Below are 17856 nucleotides of genomic sequence, written 5' to 3' on the forward strand. Positions count from 1 at the left end.
TAGGCAGAGCAGGTTTGTGGGAGAAGGGTGAGAATTCACATCGCTGTGACCAACAAACGTGGCGCCCAGGTTTTACCCATCCAATATCCTTAGGGCACATCCTTCAGACTTTACCTCCATGCTCCTGCATATGTTGAGCACTGGGTAAGGAGCAAAGCAGAACGACATTGAGTGGAAATCCCCAGGTACCTTCCAATCTTGGACTAGTTGATTAACTTCCATGAACCCTTTTCCTTATCCATAAACTAAAACCTACATTGGTTACAGTCACTTTGGAAGACAGTTTGTTAATTTCTTACATAGTCTTAACTATAAGATCCAGCAATCATGCTCCTTGGTATTTACCCAAAAGAGTTGAAAACCTATGTCCACACAAAACCTGCCCATGAATGTTTATAGCAGCTTTACTCATAATTGTCAAAACTAAGAAGCAACCAAGATATCCTTCAGTGGTCAAATGGATAAACAAACTGTGATACATCCAGACAGTGGAATATTATTCAATGCTAAAAAGAGATGAGCTATCAAGACATGAAAAGATATGAAGGAAACTTAAATGCATTCTACTAAGTGAAAGAAGCCAATTTGAAAAGGCTACATATGATATAATTCCCACTATATGACATTCTGGAAAAGTCAAAACTATGGAGAGAGGAAAAAGATCAATGGTTGCCAGGGGTTAGTGGGGACAATGAATACGCAGAGCACAGAGGGCAGCGAAACTACTTTGTCTGATGCTATACTGGTGGACACATGCCATTATACATTTGTTCCAGTGGCATGTGAGACACCCAGTGATCCTCAGCCTCCAACAAGTCTCCTCAGCACCACAAAGGATGGTTCCCTAGCGAGTGTAAGTAGCACTCCAGGGTGTAGCTTCCCAGGGAGTCTCCTCAAGACTAGCTTCCTCCTTCCCAGCCCCAGTCTGTCACACCTCAGAGAACTTCTCCACAATCAGGTGGCATATATCTTAACTCTTTGCCTAGGACCTATGGCTATATACAGGAGTGATGCACACTGAGGAAGAGGAAATACCCAGGTCTTTGGGAGATCACTCTACATTGTCTCTGAATTGACTTTATATTCCTAGAGACCTAAAATGTGACTGTGCCCACAAGTCAAAGTAGGAGCTTATAGTGATCAGGTGATAGACTAAGTCTTAGCTCAAATTTGACTCACAGTGGAACTTGTTGGTGTATGGACTCACCTGTGGTCCATTTCCTCAGTTCTTGGATGTGTATTTGGAATAGATATACTTGCCCACTCTCAGAATCCCCACGTTCTCTCTCTGATCCAGTAAGAGCCATTATCGTAGGAAGAGCTAAGTAAAAGCCAAAAGAATGTCCCTTCCCTACCAAAATGCTAAACCAGAAGCAAAATCTCATCCCTGGGGGAGTTACAGTGATCCAGGCCACCCTTAAAGGATTAAAAGATGCAGGGATGGTGATATCCATCACATCTCCATTAACTCACATGTTCAGCCTGTGCAGAAGTTACACGCAGAACAAGAAAAAAATTTTTTTAAAGAAAAGAAAAAAAAAGAAGTTGCCTGGATCTTGGAGAATGGCTATGGACTACTGTAAACTTAACCAGGTGGTTACTCCAATTGTAGCCGATATCCCACACTTTTTCCATGAGCAAATCAACACAGCCCCTGGCACTTGGTATGCAGCTACTGTCCTAAGTAAGTCTTTTTTCCGTGCCAATTTGTAAGGACCACCATATGCAATTTGCTTTTACCTGGCAAGGCCATCAGTATACCTTCATAGTCTTGCCTTGGAATTATGTCAGCTTTCCTGCTCTCTGCCATAATGTTCTTTCCAGAGATCTTGACACTCTTGACACACCATGACACTCTGAAAAACATCACATTGTTCCATCACATTGATAAAATTATACTGGCTGGAGCTGATGAACTTGTAGTAGTAAGTACCTTTTTTTTTTTGGCTGCACCATGCAGGTTGTGGGATCTCAGTTCCCCGACCAGGGATTGAACCCAGGCCCCGGGCCATGGTAGTGAAAGCCCAGAATCCCAACCACAGGACCACCAGGGAACTCCGAGGAAGCAGTAAGTACTTTTGGTGCCTTGCATGTTGCCTCAGAAACATGCAAACTAGAGGGAGTGAGAAAAAAATTTTTCACTTTTGCCATCTCAGTGAAGTTTCTGGAAGTTCAATAGTCTGGGTCGTGTTGAGACATCCCTTTCAAGGTGAAAGACCAGTTGCTGCACCTCTAAACAACTACCATGAATAAAGAGAACAACACTGGGGGGTATTTTTAGAATTTGGAGTCAACGCAGACCACTTTGAGTGTGTTATATTGACCCACCTACAAAGTGACGATAAGGCTGCCAGTTTTTTTTTTTTTAATTAATTAATTTATTTATTTATTTTAGCGGTACGCGGGCCTCTCACTGTTGTGGCCTCTCCCGTTGCGGAGCACAGGCTCCGGACGCGCAGGCTCAGCGGCCATGGCCCACGGGCCCAGCCGCTCCGCGGCATGTGGGATCTTCCCAGACCGGGGCGCGAACCCGTGTCCCCTGCACTGGCAGGCGGACTCTCAACCACTGCGCCACCAGGGAAGCCCAAGGCTGCCAGTTTTAAGAGGGAACCATGACAAGAGAAGATTCTGCAGCAAATTCAGCTCCAGTGTAAGTTGCTCTACCACTTAGATTGTATGAGCCAACAGATACAATAATAAAGGGTTATAACACAACATGAAAGTGTTGTGGCAAATAAGAATGCTCTTTGAAAACTCCAGAACGCACCACAAGAGCATCACAGAGCAGACTTTTAGGATTTTGGAGTTAATGTATGCCCTCCTCTGTAGACACCTATTCTTCTTCTTATTATTATTATTTTGGCAATGCCCCTCGGCTTGTGTGTTCCCCAACCAGGGACTGAAGCCCAGCCACGTCAGTGAAAGCGCCAAGTCCTAACCACTGGACAGTCAGGGAACTCCCATAGATACCTACTCTCCTCTTGAGAAACAACTTCTGTATTGGTCCTCCGAAGATCCTGAAAGCCCAACTGGGGTACATCAGTCGACCGTGCAGCCCGAATTTTCCATCGTGTCCTAGGTATTTTATGACCCACCCAAACTACAAGGATAGATAGGTGCAGCAAGAATAGATTCTCAAGTGGGAATGGAAACTAACAAGATGGGAGAAGTGTCCTGCCCTGAGCTTGAAGTGTAGCCTTCCAACCCCAGTCTCTTCTCCCTGGTTCATTTGTTTTTAATTTATGCTGCAGTGAGTGTATACGTATATGTGTGTGTCTTGCTAGTTCTATAAGATAAAATGCCGAGAAACTGAATTAATGAGCCAAAAAGTATGAACATTTAAAATTTTGAATTCGTTCCAGAAAGGCTGATTTCTAATTCCATACAATAGAGATTTTAGACAGTCGTGGGCTGTCAAGTTTGGAAGAGACCATAGAAATCACACGCTTGAAAGCCTTTTGCCTTTTCGATGGTGAGCATAAGGCTCAGAGAGGGAGATGACTTTTCAGTGTCACACTATTAGCTAAACTTGGAGGGGGCAAAACACTTAAATTGTTGTACTGGGCTTTAAGGAATTATATTTAACATAATGGTCAGATATTGAAATCTTGTCAACCCAAAGTAAAGTGGAGCCCTAAGGCAATTCTTGGGGTGACACTCTACAGTCACAGAACAGTCCTACGTTTCAGAAAAATACTCTGTGTGCTTCAGCCATGCATGATTTTGAAGCCTGAATCACCCAGCTATTGACCAGCTGCTCCATTTAGAATCACAACCTCTAATACTTCAAAGGGATTCAGAATCCATCTGGGTCAAATTTCAACCCACAGGGGGCATCCCCTCCGAAAGACTGGACAACCATCAAGCCTCTATTGAAACATTATTGAACAGCTCCTAAATTCTCTAGGTCTGACAAATCCAAACAGGTACTCCGGGTGGTGCAGCCTGTCCTCTGCTCTTTTCTACCCTTTGAAACCCCCCAGGACTGCATGAGCAGACATAGTTCCAGGTGGGAGTTTCAACTTTCAGTTCGTAAGTTCAAGTTGCCACCTACAGACCAATGGTGTTGGAAACCAGTGTCAGCCCTGCATCACGAACACTGAGGAATCTCGGCTCTACTTGTGCTTCACGGAGAGAAATGGGACTCAAATAGAAGACAAACAGGAAGACATCTGACAGATGACTTGGAATCTGGTCAACCCCGGCAGGAACACTGGAGCCTGGCTGGGTAGGAATGAGTCTCATCATCTCAGATCTGAGTCAGCTGCACCTGGTTCATGGTACCAGACACCAGCTTTCTGAGCTGCACTCTGCCTTCATTGTATTCTGCATCTGTGGAAGGGTATGGCTCAGAAGGGCTGCACTGCTGCCCAGGGACGTCTTCATCAGAAGGTGGAAATTTGGGCTGCCTCTCCCCCCTCCTCAATCTCTCTCCCCCTCGGATGCCTAAGCGCTCCTGTCAAAATACACCACTTCTCAAACTGCCACCCCCTTGTATCCCAGCTGAGTCTTCTGAACGCCTCCCTGTGATTTAAGGTTGTTACAGCCAGCCTTGAGGAATTGTATGCTAAGAAATGTGTCAGGAGTAGGAAGGAGAGAGGGTGGGGAGGGGGAGGGAGAGAGAGAGAGAGCAAGAGGGAGAGAAAGAGGGAGGGAGAGAGGGAGGAAGATGACATTCATTAGCCAAAAATGCTCATTTTCATTTATGTCCCCTGTTACTTGACCATCATGAGACAGTGAAATTTGGCTTCTAAGCTTAACTGTATGTTCTATTTTTTTTAAAAAAAGCTAGAGAGATGTTTTCTTACATTTGCTACATCTGTGAGGCTGATACGTTCTGCAAGAGTTTGATAGACACAGGAAGCAACCCTCTGTGATGCTGGGTACCCTGGAATAAGACTCAGGAGTTCTGGGCTGTCCTCCTGGCTGTGCCCACACATAGCAGTGTCACCATGAGTCACGCATCTTTCTCCTTGGGACACAGTTTCCTCATCTATAGAAACAAAGTCGTGACCTCCAATGTTCTATGGCAAGTGTTAAGTCTCACAGTCATGGCTGCCGGGGAATAAAAATCTATATTCCTATAACTTAGAAAAGTTACATTAAAGCCCCTTTCTTCCTGGTTTGCAGAAACTTAATGTAGTCACTTTGAGTTTTAAAACTAGGTCACTTGGAGATTTTTGAAACATTCTCTCCTACCCCCTTCATTGCTTCCCCAGATGGCAACTGAGGTAAGGGACGCATACCCTGAGTTTCAGGAGCCGTTGTTTGCATCTGCTTCTCCCTCTTGATCTGTCTCACACCTGTTCTAGCATCTTTGGAAATGTAGTCTGTCTCATCCAGCCCTTAGATGTGACCTCTTCCACTGCTGAGTCATTGGCTTCTGTCCTCACTGCTCCCACTGAAGTGCCCGTCACGGCCTCCGGGCTTCATATACACGTGCGTCACCTCAAGCCCCAGGCTTCTTTGCGTCCACAGTTCTCTCTCTTTTGGTCTTTCTTGGCTAACTTCCTGAGTGCTTCTGACGCCCAAGTGGGTATCTAGGTGATGCACTGCTGCTCTGGAATTCTCCATCTTAGGAAAAGCATATATCTAACGTTGCTCCACCTTCAGGACTCAGATGGAAGCGGGTAGATGCAAAGACAGCCCTTTGTAATCTCTACTGATTCTCCTCTAAACTTTCCTCTCCATTCTCTCACTTAGAATTCTGAAGGGGATTCAAAGAAAAATTGATTACGCTAGATAGCATCCCCCTTCATAACTTTTTGGTTTTACATTGGAACTTTGATCTTAGAAGTCAAGAATTCACCACCTTAGTCTCAGATTTTGAAACTAACTCACCTCAGTCTCTTATCCTCCAAAGTGGGTAACTCATCTTTGGCTGTCTATAATGGGACAAGGACAGACCTTGGGGAACAAAGGAACAGATTTTAAAAGTAGGACATAGGGCTTCCCTGGTGGCGCAGTGGTTGAGAGTCCGCCTGCCGATGCAGGGGACACGGGTTCATGCCCCGGTCCAGGAAGATCCCACATGCCATGGAGCGGCTGGGCTCGTGAGCCATGGCCGCTGAGCCTGCGCGTCTGGAGCCTGTGCTCCGCAACCGGAGAGGCCACAACAGTGAGAGGCCCGCGTACCGCAAAAAACAAAACAAAGAACAAAACAAAACAGCACAGTCTCTCTCACAAAGATGGAAGAGGTGACAAGATCAGTGAGAAGAATGAGGCAGGAATTAGAGTGAGATAGAAATGAGAATGGAGAAAAAGAGGAAATTACAAGTGGAAGAAAAAACTCCATTTGCTGGATCCAAGAGAGAAATTCAAGGAGTAGGGATAGCTGTCAAACAGAAAAGAGCCAGATAGTAATGAGAGGAGAGAAAAGGAATAAAGATGAACAGAAGGGGCACAGTGGCTGTCTGGGGTAGGAACACCCCAAAATGGTCACTTTCCAGAAAAAGAAACTGAGGCACAAGGCAGCCACACGCCCCTCTGGCAGCGAGAGCTGCAAAGACCTGGAAGGTATCACTTCACGCCAGTGAATGTTCTCATTCCAGGTGCGGGGAGCTGCTGATCAGGAAGCAGCTTCCTTTCGGGAAGCGCTTCGGAATCTTCCCGCTGACTGTCCACAGCGGCAGTCAGCCAGGCCCGGCCAGTGGAGGGAAGAAAGCACACATCACATATCACAGCATGTTCTCCTCTCTTTTGTTTTATTTAAATCCCTATAGGAACAGGAGGCAGATAACCTTTCAATAATCTGAAATCCCAATAAAAAGCAACTCACCCTGAAAAGCACACAGTGTTTGGGAAGGCTTTGGTATTTAGTAGACTTTAAAGATTTTCATCAGTTCTCCAATTTCTCTGTGTGCTTTGGAGGCCATGAGAGGACTAATATTAGCTGAATAAAAGGTCACTAACCCAAGAGTTGTTTTTAGCCAGATAAATTTGCCATAGCAGGGTGGAAAGCTCTGGATAGATATTCAACTGCTGACAATGTTCTAGAGCAGGTGCAACTTATCGTTTCTCACACGCCCAGGCAGGGAGCTCTCTTCCTCTACACTTGCTTGAAAATGTTTCTCTTCTCTGTTTTTACTCTTTTTTTATATTCTCACTTTCGTTTTCTCGGTCATTTACTTCCAGCTTCATCTGGCTTTGCAACCATGAACAAACCACTTAAGTATTGCTTTGCTAGTTCTTAAACTTGAGTGTGCCTCAGAATTATCCCGAGGGGCTGTGGAAGCACTGATTGCTGGGCTCCATCCCCAGAGTTTCTGATGCAGGTGGTCTGGGGTGGAAACTGAGAATCTGCATTTCGAGCATGTTCCCAGGTGATGCTGCTGCTACAGGGACCAGGCTAGAAAGAAGTACTTGCTTAGACGAAGCTCTGCCTTAGCCAGTGTCACTCTGCACTTTTGTATCATTGTGATACCAAGGACAGCTTCATCGTCAATGTTGCAGGACTCCATTCAAGACCCAAAGGTGTACCAATGAAGATTTTAAGGGGGACTGTGGAAATCAGGCTGAGGGCTGGGCAACACCAGAGGGCACCAAGTCTTGAGCATCTGGTCCCAAGTGGTCCCAGAGGCACTTGAACCTTTCCTCACTCCTCAAGTGGGTGTGGGTTCCATGTTTCCCTGGGTATGTGATATCTCTGAGCTGGCCCCCACGGTCGGCTTTGATCAGAGGTCCTGGAACATCCAGAGCAGCCTGGAGCTGAGCAGTTCCCCAAGCCGTCCTCTCACCAGGAGCACCAGTGCCCTCCACGACGTCTCGTCTCCGTCACCAAGAATGGAGGTCCAGCCAGCATCATCCCTCAGCTCGGGCGGGGGTGGAGGTGGGGAGGGCACATCCGGGCATTTGTCTGATGCAATGGGTATTAAAAGATGCAGGAACTTTGAGGTCAAGTCAGACAGGCAGTCCTCATATTAACGATTGAAAACAAAAAATGAAACATTAGTTTCATTTCAACTTCCTCAGGAAGAAGGCAGTGGAAATCACTAAAAAGACATAAGCTGCTTTCAGTTGGAAAATATCGGATATATTAGGTTAGAAATCATAGATATATTTCCAAAAGGATTAAGTAGAAACCTTATTTTGGTCCTCACGACAATCAAAATTTCCCAGTAGGCTGGAAACCATGAATCCTCTGATGCTTCTAATTCACAGTTCAAGTCTGCAGTTTTTCTAGGAAGCTTCTGGTGAGTTTCAAAAGGCAATGGAGCCCTGCCCTGTTCCCCCAGGTGCTGCCCTCTCGTGGCCACCTGAACACCTGCAACTAAGGCTTTCTCTTGGATTCTGCACGTCTATTTCTTCAAATCAAAGCAAGCAGAGCCCAGGAATTGCCTTCTCCCACCAAAGGGAGGAAAGATGATGAAAGTCTGCCATGACACAGATCCACAGGTCTGAAACTGTTGCTGTGCTCGTTTCATAATGTTTTGCGAGCAGAGGAGGTAAGAGAAATCATCGAGGCAGGTAATAGTGATTTTTCTAGGCTATGTTAAGAGAAAATTTGGAAGGTAAGAAAGAAAACATGTTTACGTATATGAATATATATGTCTGTTATATCATATATCTATGTTGTATGAATATGAGTATCTGAATATATCTTACCATGTCCTTAATTTTTGCAAATTATAAATTCCTGCTCAGTAGCTGTTGTGTTGGGCTTTATCACAAAGACCCTCTGTTAGGCAGGATATATTTATGACCAGAGTCATTTATTGCTTTAATTTGCATATTATTTAGAGCCGTGATTCTCAAAATGTGATCTTGGTACCCTCCCATCACCCCACAACCCAGAGTTCCCGGGAGCCTTCCAGGGGATCCACAAGGTCAAAACTATTTGCATAATACTACTAAGACATTATGTCCTTTTTTATCCTCCCATTCACTCGTGAGTATACGCTGGAGTTTTCCAGAATCTACACGATGTGTGATATTGCAATAGACTGAAAGTAGTAGACGATAGAAGAAGCAGATATATCTTCCATTAAACTGGACATTACAGAGATTTGCAAAACTATGACACAATGGCATTCTTCTCACTAATTCTTGGTTTTGAAAATATAGGTACTTTTTCATAAAAATATGTTATGTTAGCATGTAATAAATTTATTGTTGTATTTAAATAAATTAATATTAAATATTTTCAGTTTTAGTTTCTAATACAGTAATATCAATAGCTATAACCCTCATAATAAACAAAGGCTCTATGGGACGCCAGATAATTCTGAAGGTGTTAGGAGGTCATGAGATCAAAAGTTTAAGAGCCACTGGCATAGAGGAGCCGTGGGACTGTGGGGTTATTCCTGAATCTCAGTTTGCACACGTGTCCTGGGCACTGATTTAATATTCGAGGAGAGATTTGGAAGGCAGAAGTGAGATAAACACAAAAACTCTGCTGCTTCTGTAGTATCTGCTGGAAAACCTCTTGGACCTGCTTGGTTCTCTGTGGCAGCTTCCTGGCCATGGCTTTTCATAGGTGGTTCCTCAGGACCAGATAACTAAGAAGAAGAGGTTGATTCTGAAACAAGGCAGAAGACTGATGTGGTATTATAGCCCCAGTCAGGGGTAGCCCTGAAGGACAAAAAAAAATCCATGCAATGAGCAGAACTTCAACTTCCTTAAAGGAGAGATGGTCAGAGATAGGGTTCTTCACTAATTCCTGGGCAGCAACTGACCATCTGGCTGGATGATTGGAAGATTGGAAGCAGCAAGACTAGAGGAAGTATCGACACCGTGTGTGGGAAAGTTACATGTAAATTCCTCGCAGAATGAGCCCCACGTGTGACAATAATTATATCCCATGTGACTGTCACCAAAGAGCACCACTGCATATGAGGTCCTTAATCATCAGGAGAGCAAAGATGTCTGGCACATTGGATGTCAGCCAGTCTCTCCCCGTGCAGCCAACAGGTCACCTTTTGATGAGCTTTTTCAGGAGCAAACACTGAGTTTCTGGAGAAAGAGGTGGAAGCAAGCGAGGCATCGAGATTTTGCAGCTCCTGTTGCTCTGGTAACAGCATCGTCGGGGGAGGTGCCCGGCGGAAGCCTCCTGATGTTAGCACTTTCCTTCTTCTCATCCCTGTCAACGTGGTGGGTGCTGATTCAACATCCTTTACCCCTAGGACCACGTTTTGGAACATCCCGCCCCTTAGTGTCAATATCAGTGTTTCCTAAAGTGTGGTCATCAGAATCACGTGCTTTATGCTTGCAAACAAGCAGGAATCAGGAACCTGATTTTTATCAAAATCCCCAGGTAATTCTTACCTTCACTAAACTTTGTGACAATGTAGCCTTGAACAAAGGAAAGCATTTGAGGTCTCTCTCTCTCTCTTAACTACATTCTGCCTTCTTAGTTCTGTTTTCCAGTCTTAGGACTTCCTCTTCCCTAGTAACTGGCCCCAGGAATAATCTCTTCTTAGGGGCAGGAGCCCCCCAGCAGCAAGGTGGAGCCTTACACTTCAGGAGAACCATCTGCCAGGTTGGCGTAGCCTCAATGTTCCCGTGAGAGATATTCCCATCCAGGAACAGAGTGGGTTGAGCCCTAAAGCACCCTCTTTGCCATCGCAGGAACCAGCATCATGACACGGAAGTCAGGCAGCTGGGGAAAAAATGCTGGAGATCTCTGCTAACCAGCCACTCCTCTCTGAGACGGGGCTGAGATTCAGGCCATGCTCAAAGGAGACACAACCCCTAGATTCCCAGCTGGGACGGCGCAGTCTGGGGAGAGAGGAGCTCTCCCTGCAAATCCATTGCAAAGTGCAGAAAGCGTTCTCCTGTTCCCTCCAGTGTATAGCTTTCTGCAGCCACTCAGGCAGACACTGCTACTCGCATTCCCATTGTGTCCCTCTGCCACCAGCTCCCCACCTACTCCTTGATGAAGTCCTGATGATACTTACTTAAACCTAGACACTCTCAACCTTCTTATCCTCTTCGGCAGGGTCATTGCAACCTGCCTCATTTCTCTGTACCGAATAGTAACTGACAAATCAAATGTCTGGAGCTGGGAATGGTTACTTCCCCAACCGAATGTCTACAGGTCAGACCACGCTGGAATACAATATTTTGGATCCTTAACATGTGATGATTGGCTAAATAGTGTTTTTCTAACACTCCCAACAGGCACTGAAGGGTAGATCTAGACAGTTAACAGGCTCCTGACCCTTATAAGACAGACCCTTATAAAATCCCTCCTAGGACTTTTATTTATTTGTTTATTTATTCATTCATTCATTCATTTTATTTATTTACTTTTGGCTGCGTTGGGTCTTCGTTGCTGCACGCGGGCTTTCTCTAGTTGCGGCGAGCGGAGGCTACTCTTCGTTGCGGTGCGCGGGCTTCTCATTGCCGTGGCTTCTCTTGTTGCAGAGCACGGGCTCTAGGTGCACGGGCTTCAGTAGTTGTGGCACGTGGCCTCAGTAGCTGTGGCTCGCGGGCTCTAGAGCGCAGGCTCAGTAGTTGTGACGCTCGGGCTTAGTTGCTCCGCGGCATGTGGGGTCTTCCTGTTCCAGGGCTCGAACCCGTGTCCCCTGCATTGGCAGGAGGATTCTTAACCACTGCACCACCGGGGAAGCCCCCTCCTAGGATTTTATAAAGTGAGATCATGGGGTGTGATCGCCCTTCCAGTGCAGACCTAGTTAGAATAAAAGACACTCCTTCACCGGACTTGGTTGATTGCTCATGTCGGACACCGATTTGCTGTGCGTCCTGAAGCACATTTGCCTCAGGTCCAGTCTCTGTAAAATAAGACATTTCCTAGGATGGGGCTCCTCCATATCTGAGAAGGCTCTCTGAGGCCATGAGCCTCATTGATGCCAGAGGAAGAATTACCAGCTGTCTAGTCACAAGTGCATCCCATTCCCAGTGCAGATCTGGAAACCACAGGGTGCTAACCTTCTTCAAGGGTCCTCTGCGTTTTCTGGCCCAGAGCCGTGAAGACCCTGAGCATGTCTGCAGAACCGGGAGGGAGCGAGGGGCCTCCTGGGGGGATGCGGGGAGACTGAGCAAAGCTATGGAGGAGGCAGCACGTTCAGAGGAGCCCTGGCTTCCCAGGTCTCATGGTAAGACCCTCCCTTAAGCTTCCTTGGTCCTCTTTCTCCTTCAAGTGTTGAGAAAACACAAAACTCCTCTTAAAATCCTCAAGGACTACAAACGTGCTAAATCATTCCCACCTTCAAAGCCCATCTCACACTGCCGCAGACAAACTTCTGGAGAGAATTTTTCATAAACCCCCCGAGAGGTTAACTCTACCCATCTGAAAGCCACCAGAACACCGTGGCCACGGGCTCCGGACTCAAACTGCCCGGACTTATATCCGGTCCCCCCACCTGGCTGTGGCCTCGGGTATGCGACGTATCTCCATGGCCCAGTGTCTCCATGTGCAAATGAGGATGAGAGTGGTACTTATTTCAGAGTCTGTGTTGGTATTAAATCAGCCTTGGTTTCTGTCAAGTGCTGAGAACAGTACTTGGCATGTCATGAGCCCTCAACAAATACTGCTTACTATTGGTTTTCAAATCCCAGTTTAAGGCTAGTTTCCCAGAAATTCTATCTCCAGCCTCCCACTTAGGATCAGGCTTTCAGAGTTCTCAGGTCATTGTCATTAGGTACCTGGGGCATGGTTTATTATCACCCTCACCGCAGGACACTGTAAGAGCAAGGAGAGCAGAAATTGCACCCGTGCTTGTCAACGGTGTACCCCTGGTACTTCACTCAGTGCCTGGCACGGAGCAGGCGCTAATAAACACTCGATGAATGTACAGAGGAGTGGGTGAATGAATGCCCACCTGTGTCCGTGAACGAATGGAGGCTGCTGCACGGGGCCGGCGTCCCCAAATCCCTTCATGAACTCACAATGGCAGAGACCTTTGGCCAAAGGACGTCCAGGGCTTGAAAGGCTGAGGATGGTTCCCGAGGAAAACCTTTAAAGGACCCTCTTCAGGCACAAGAAAGCTCACTTTGAATCAAAGACTGTTCATGTCTTGGAGAAGTTGCTATTCACTCATGAATGTCATAAATCCAGACTCTATGATGTAGAACCAGTCCTACCACTTATTGAGTCCAGTGGTTCAAAACCACCATTCGTAGGATTTCCCTGGTGGTCTAGTGGTTAAGACTCCGCGCTTCCACTGCAGGGGGTGCGGGTTCGTATCCCTGGCCGGGGAGCTAAGATCCCGCATGCCGCACGGTGAGGCAAAAAAGCAAAACAAAACAAAACAAAACACCATTACTCATTAGAAAGCTTCAGGAAGTTTTGAGGAAAGTCCAGATTACTGAGTCCCACCCAGGCTGTCAATCTCCAGGAATTTATTCTGTATTTTTTTTTTTTTTTTTTTGCGGTACGCGGGCCTCTCACCGTTGTGGCCTCTCCCGTTGCGGAGCACAGGCTCCGGACGCGCAGGCTCAGCGGCCATGGCTCATGGGCCCAGCCGCTCCGCGGCATGTGGGATCTTCCCGGACCGGGGCACGAACCCGTGTCCCCTGCATCGGCAGGTGGACTCTCAACCACTGCGCCACCAGGGAAGCCCTATCCTGTATTTTTTGAAAGCACCTCAGGTGACTGCTGCAAGCGGCCTACATAGACCAGCATCTGAGAACCATGCATCCTGTCAAATTCCATCATTTTTCAGAGAAAGAAACAGAGGCATGCTGACACCACATCAGGATGGAGAGCACGATTTTTTTAATGAACAACGAAGTGAACCGATAACTTGTTTGGGACCAGAAAATATGATACATGCTGTGCCTTTCCAGAAACAGCACATAATACATTTTAGGGCTCATTAGCATGGCAGTAAGGCCTGATTAAAGAGCTCTGGCAGCACCGCCTCCCCTCCTACTGTGATTAGAGCAAATATTAGGTTGTTTGGCAGATTCGGTCAAGTTCCCTCCTGTGTAGATTTAACGCACTTGGCTTGGGCATATTTACCAAGTTCAACACAGAATGACCCAGTGTTACTTGTCTAAGTGCTGACAGCCCCAGACATGACCTCAGTCCTCCCCACACAGGAGCTTTGAATGTGAGGGTCCTGGTTTGTGTGAACCCAGCAATCATCACTGTTGTTTTCTAACTCAGAGTTTCTCAACCTGGGCACTACGGACAATTTTTTATTGGATATTTCTGCGATTGGGGTTGGGAGGTGGCCATCCTGTGCATTGTAAGGTGTTTAACAGCATCCATGGCTTCTACCCACTAAAAACAACACAGATGTCTGCAGACATTGCCCAGTCTTCCCTGGAGAGACAAAACGACCACCCTCCCCTATCGAGAACTGCTCTAACCTTACAAATCCACCTTACAAAGAGCTCAAAGAACCCGCAGCAGCACGAGATCAGGAACTTACACGGAAGCTTTTCTCCCCCCATGGAAAAAATACAAAAGAACATTTCTATGGATTTCATGAACAGGATCCGAAAAGTGCAAGCCGAAAGGAAAGGATTGATAATTTTGCCTGCATTAAAAGGTAAAGCATTCATATCCTATACGAAGTTTCCACAGCCTGGGAGAACGTATTTGCAGCACAGTCGATAAAGGATTAGTCTTCAGAATACATAAAGGACGTCTCAGAATCAATAATAAAAAGACAAACACCCGGGCTTCCCTGGTGGCGCAGCGGTTGAGAGTCCGCCTGCCGATGCACGGGACACGGGTTCGTGCCCCGGTCCGGGAAGATCCCACATGTCGTGGAGCGGCTGGGCCTGTGAGCCACGGCCGCTGAGCCTGCGCGTCCGGAGCCTGTGCTCCGCAACGGGAGAGGCCACAGCAGTGAGAGGCCTGCGTACCGAAAAAAAAAAAAAAAAAGACAAACACCCAATAGCAGAATAGGAAAAGGATAATCAGGCAGCCTGAGAAGGGGAAACTCTAAATGGCCAAAACACACATGGAAAATGCTCAAGCCCATTGGTAGACAGGGTCATGCAAAATGAAGTGATGAGATGCTACTTTAGACTCATCTGGGATTTAACAGTAACTTAACAGGTCAATAGTACCAAGTGTTGGGGAGGATCTCTGAGTCACAGTATCTATCCCCAATCACCACTAGTGAAGGTATAAATTTGGAAAATCACTTTAGGAAACTGTGTATCATCATCAGGTAAGGTTGAGTATACATACACCCTATAACTCTGCAATGACCCTCCTGACTATATACCCTGGAAAACGAATGTATGTCCATGAGGAAACACATACAAGGAGTTGGTTACAAACATGTTTGCAATAACAAAAAACTGAAAACAAACCAATATCTACCTATCAACTGATGAACTGATAAACATTTAAGGCACACATGCACACAATAGAACACCGTTCGCATTCAAAGTGAATGGGCTAGCTAGGTGTTTAAAGGGGAAAATCATATTTCAAAAGGATATTACGGTATGGATCAAATTATATAGTGTTTAAAAACAAAGTACTATATACCATTGATAGACACATGCATGTTATTAGTAAAAATATAAAAATGTGGGGACTTCCCTGGTGGTCCAGTGGTTAAGACTTTGCCTTCCAATGCAGGGGGTGTGTGTTCGATCCCTGGCCGGGGAGCTAAGATCCCGCATGCCTCATGACCAAAGAACCAAAACTTAAAACAGACACAGTATTGTAACAAAATTCAAAAAAGACTTTAAAAATGTTCCGTATAAAAAAAAAATCTAAAAAAGAAAATGTGGATGAAACTTGGATAAGAAGGGAGAAGCAAATGTGGATGAAACTTGGATAAGAAGGGAGAAGCACAAACATTGTGCTCACAATGTTTTATTTTTTAAACAAAAAGAAACACATCCAAAGGAAAAGTGGCAAAATGTTAACCTACATTTATTAGGCATGATGGCTATGTGGGGTACCCATTGTTTCATTTTTTAGCTTGTTTGAATATTTGGAATATTTTATATTAAAAAAAAATAAACATTTAAAAATAAATACATCTGGAAAAAAAAAAACTACAGAAATGAGCAGTGGATAGTTGCTAAGGGCTGGGGGTGGGAACAGAGGTTGACTATAAAAGGACTCCAGAAATTTTGAGGGGTGATGGAATTCTTCTATATCTTGCTTTTGCTGGTGATTACATAACTGTATGCATTTGTCAGAACTCACAGAAACATATACTTTTATGCTTGAATTTTACTCTATGCAAATTATATCTTAATTTTAAAAAATGAAAAATGAAAAAATAGTACCTAATAGTGACAGGAACAACCCTAAATAACACCGTACTCTCACAAGAGTAATAGAGGTGAGGACAGAAAGGACTGTCTCCTTGAAGCTCCACCCTCCTCCATACTCAGGGAAGACAATCCTTCCTAGAAATCTCCAGCACACTTCTCCTTACACCTCATTGGTCAGAGCTGAGTCACAGGACCACACTTGGCCCAACCATCGGCAAAGGCACACGGGAAGATGAAATTGTCTTATACTAAATATGAAACTTTCCCTCTGTCTGGGCACATTGATACTAGAACAACTCCAGAGTTTGTTTTGCAAGAGAGGAGGGGACACGAATGTGGGTAGGTTACCAAAAGTGGCTGCCTCTCAGCCTATATCAGCACAGCGTTGATTTAAATTCCACTCGGGGTCAAGGGACTAAAGTTATAAAGGCTCCTCACCCCTTCAAATGCCCTGGGGCTTCTCAACTTTGAGCTTCCCTGGAAGGAGTCTGGTCGGGTCATTTGGGGGGAAAATTCCTATAAAATCGAACATATCTGAAACCTCGTTGAGAGAGCCTGCCTATCTGTAAAAGAAGCCTCCTGAAAAACAAACTCATCTAAAGGAAGAAAGGGTTGATTCCATCACTGTGTCAACTGACACTTCTTTAACACCAACTGTGTGCCAGTCATGGTGGTGAGGTAGAGATGTACTGGTGAACAGGACAAATGTAAAGAGGAAGTGATTGCCACACAGGTCGCCTCCATACCAGTGGCCATAGACTTAGGGCATCCAAGGGAGACAGACGTATATTAGAAAGAGGGAAGCTGCAAGAGCGGTTTCTATAAAAACATGATGAGCGCCCAGCAGCCCTGCGTCAAAGCCTGAATGAGAAAGCACAGATGGCTCAAGTCAGGGCACAGGGATTTATCTGCGTGTGGCATTTGTGGAGATCGTTTGTGCTCGGAATGGACACGGTGGCCCTGAGCACCGAGGCAACTCAGCCCACATCCTGCACAGAGAAGTCACGGGAGGAGGCGGCATGCTTTGGAGAGTGGCGTGGGGACATCAGCAGGTGCAGGAGGCTCTGGCCACCGTCAGCAGCTCTCAGCAGCAGCTCTGATGGCAGGGAGGGGAAGGGTGGTGCAGCTGAGGAGAGTCTGCTCATTCAAAAAGGAAATAGCAGAGCCCAGGTGTTCTCAAAACGAGCAAGATGTCCCTGGACTCTCCCGAAACCAGTCAGGAGGAATTTAAGGAGGGCTGAGTTCCTTTATATCTGCTGGGGGTGATCCTATACTGTTGATGTGACCTATTTTTATCCACAGGTAGGTATGTGGGGATGAAACACGGATTTCAGAATTTAGGAGGAATTAGAGGAGACACCCATCAATTGACACTATACTCCCATCCTGCTGCCTCTATAAACTTGTTTGACTTTGTTATTATACACACTTCAAACATACAGAAAAATAGAGAAAATAGTGTAATGAGGTCCCATGTACCCATCACCAGCTTCAAAAACTATCACTAAATGGCCAATCTTGTTTCATCTATCCCACTTCTTCCCGATATTATTTTGAGATAAATACTACATTTTATATCATTTTGTCCATAAATATTTCAGTAGGCATCTAACAGATAAACACTCTAAAAACACGTAACCACAATACCAGTATCACATTAAAAGATAATAAGTCCTTAATATCATTAAATACCCAGGC

Source organism: Neophocaena asiaeorientalis, unplaced genomic scaffold, assembly GCF_003031525.2.
Source record: "Neophocaena asiaeorientalis asiaeorientalis breed wild unplaced genomic scaffold, Neophocaena_asiaeorientalis_V1.1 scaffold124, whole genome shotgun sequence".
NCBI lineage: Eukaryota > Metazoa > Chordata > Mammalia > Artiodactyla > Phocoenidae > Neophocaena > Neophocaena asiaeorientalis.